Source organism: Eurytemora carolleeae, unplaced genomic scaffold (genome assembly GCF_000591075.1).
Source record: "Eurytemora carolleeae unplaced genomic scaffold, Eaff_2.0 scaffold932, whole genome shotgun sequence".
Lineage (NCBI taxonomy): Eukaryota > Metazoa > Arthropoda > Copepoda > Calanoida > Temoridae > Eurytemora > Eurytemora carolleeae.
This window is the reverse complement of record NW_019396913.1, coordinates 1-3,515: the sequence shown is the minus strand read 5'-3', so window position 1 is coordinate 3,515 and position 3,515 is coordinate 1.

The following is a 3,515-nucleotide window of genomic DNA, read 5'->3' as shown; positions in this document are numbered from 1 at the left end:
CAGAGAGCATGCCCCAGAAACTCTCCCTGCCAACTACAGGGATGCATGATTTGTTGCACACCAACCAACCACGTTCGCAATCTGGACAAAGCACTGAGCAGCAGTGATACCTCCCGGACCTCGCCAACCACAATCGACCTCCCCCAGCCTCCTCCCAACCACACCATCCTGATCCTCACCAATGCATTCAAAAATGCAATTAGAGAAAACTGAATTTACACTCTGAATGCCTTATACAAACAATTCATCATCCAAATGGAAACCAACCTAGAATTTTTCATCCACGAACAGTATGACCTCTAAGCCTATTGCCAAACTGCCATAAACATCATCTATTCCCACACCACCATGTCCAACCCCCTAATATTCTCTCCGCCCCAACGAATGAACCCTACAACACCAGGCAAGCTTCAAGGCCCCCAAGCTTGATACACCAAACTGAAGTAGTAAGTACTGTGATTTTTACCCTTGGTTGTCAGCAGTCCTGAACAGATTCACCCTAATCAGAGTCGAAAAAATTGTAAAAGTGGCACTCACTCTGCAGGTCATCCCAATGAGTAACCAAGGACCCTTCAATAACATCACTGACTGGGACACCTTCTGGGTGATTGATTGATAAATTTGGGAGTATTGACATCTTTGGCATAGACGTCAACCAGACATTTGACCTCCTCCCTCAATATGAATCTGTCCAAGATTTGGCTGAAGACCTCTCCCCCAAGATCAAGACTCTTCAAGCTAACCTGGACATCATGCAGGAATTCCCACAAAAAGGAATACCTTCACAGTGTCGCCCTCACCAAAACACTGGTCCAGAACATCATGAGAAGCCTCCCCTTGGATGTGAGGCTGTCCTTCAATTACCAATTCTCTCAATTCTGAGGACAGTGTCCAGACAATGTCCAACCTCCAGCCACCTTCCTGTTCCTTGCACAATTTGTTTACAAGTTGGAGAAGAATTACAGATCCAACTCTTATCTCTACGACCTCGACCTCACTCCCTCAAGTATAGGTGTCAAGCTGACCAGCAAAGTGCCCTACCATCATCGCTTCTAAACCCCATCACTTCAGATGATGTCAGAGAGACTTTTCCGTTAATTTGGCCAATTTCAAACTTGGACATCAGTGGCTTGTCAATTTTTTTTCCTTCTTAGGCAGTATTGGTTTCTTGATTTTTCTTTCCTTAGATCAACAAATATTCAGCTTTGATGAGGAGGGGAAAGCAAGCGGCCATGAGCCACCAATATTTCCTCCTTCTGTCCACAAATTAGCTTTTTTCTCTTCCAGCAGCCATGAGCCACCACTATTTCATCTTCCGTACCACCACATTTGACTTTTCCGGGCAAAACTACTTTTTTAAATAGTACATTTAGGGCCTTTAAAGTGTGATTTAAAAAAATCCAGCTTTGCCTGTAGTGCAACACGTCACAAGTGCCCAAAACCTCCATCATTCCATAACAGAAGTGCCAAGATTTTCCCAAGCAGAAGTGCCAAACTGATTATGGAAATAAGTGCCAGACTGGATACGGACAGCAGTGTAACACAAACTATAATGAAAAGGGAATTTTTTGGGGATTTGTAAGAAAACTCCATTTTGACACGTGGCCATTTTCCCTTTTCTGGCTTTCTGGTTACGCTTAAAGTGTTCCAATATAAAACAATGAAATGAATGTTGTCTTCACTTTCTTATTTTAATGAACTGGTGTATTCTTTTTCTCGCACAAAAATTATGGCACAGAAGCATAAATACATAAATAACCAAAGACCACAAGGAACCAAACGTTGCAAGCTCTTGCGCTAAAACTTGATGAGAATTTTTCACTTTTTTAAAACTAAAGTCAAAAACCAAAGTTAAATAAATTCAGTATAAGTGAATTAGTAAGGCGTTTCCGAGGAAATTGGGAAATCCTTTCGCAAAAATTTCGCATTTTTCGCATTTTGTTGGTTAAAGAATGCGAGCATTTTTAAAATTTGTCTCGAAATTGTCGCATATTTTGTTTCATTTTCACAAATTTCTGTATCGTTTTTCTGCCTTTCGCAAAATAAATTTTCGCGAAAATATGTTAAAAATTGATTCAACTTTTTCATACCAGCCAGGATCTACGTGCAAATATATAAATAAATTTAGTTAGAGCTGATAAAATGAATAAGATCTATAATCTCATTTTTTCTTGGAATATTTTCATATTTTTAATTTTGTTCAACAAAGGTTTTGCTCAATGAGAACAACTCAACACTACAATCTACAGTTCTTTTAAAATACATTTCTAGGGCTACGAAAAAGTACAAGCAAGGTGGGAAGGTAAAACTTGAGGCTATGGGCGTTGTGACTCTTCAAAGTTTGCCCGGTCTTAAAATTTAATGCATCATTTTATAACTGTTTGGATCTCTGTGATATATAAAATAATGTTTCTAACCGATGACTACCATGTTCCTTCATCCAAGGACAAAAATTTGTTTTAATAATTTTATGATGGCTTTCCAATCTATCCAATCTATCCAATTAGAAGAAAACTAATTAAAACAATTCAGTCTTAATGTTTGTTCTGCATCAACACAAGTTGAAAAAGTTTACAATTTTGAAAATTCTTTTTCTCCATTTGGCTTTTATTTGTGTGTGACCTCACATGACTGACACTCCAGGAAAAGTATATGTATGCTCAGAATTACAAAAAGTTATCTCCAAACATTTTGAAAATCGACGAAAACAAAATTGAAAAAGCGCAAAAAAAATGTTATTGTATGTTTATAGAAGAGAAAATGCTTAGATTGAGCATCAATCAAAATTTGAATTGGAAGATAGGCGCGAAGCGTCCTGTGTAGAAGCATCTACATTCTACAAATAGTCTAAACTGAGTGACTTGACCCATTTATTTAAAAGACCTCACATGACCCCAGGGAATTGTTCATTGATGGTTAGAATTTCAAAAATTTGCCTCAAATTCATTTTTATTTTGGTAAATTTTGAAAAATCCACGAAAAAAAATATCCGCCAATTTTTGATACTGGGTAATAATAACCGAAGAGAAAATGCGCACATGATAGAGCAACAATTAAAAGTTTTCACAGCTGAAGCGCCCTGAATGCATATGATCTTGACATTTTTAAAAATTGCTAATTTTCAAAAATCAAATACGTTCCGTTCTTTAAATAAATTGTTATCATTCCTGTCATGTTGTTTGGGGCACCATACCATATTTTATAAAAAAAAATATTTCGAAATTCAACGAAAACTTTTGTGAAGATGAGGCCAAAAATACATCATAATAAGCGCAAAATTTGGACAAAAGTTCTCTTAATTTTAGCGAACATTTTAGAACAAAAGGCCAAACAATATACTCTTTTTTTCATTTGTAGAAGATAATTATTCTATTCGACATAAAAATAGATTTATGCCATTTTTCCACTTGTTCTTTGCGTGCATATGTATTATAACTTCTCAGTTTTAAAAAACTGCCGTAGTTTAAGAACCATAAAAATTGTAATTATTTTTGCTAAACATATATTTAGAACTG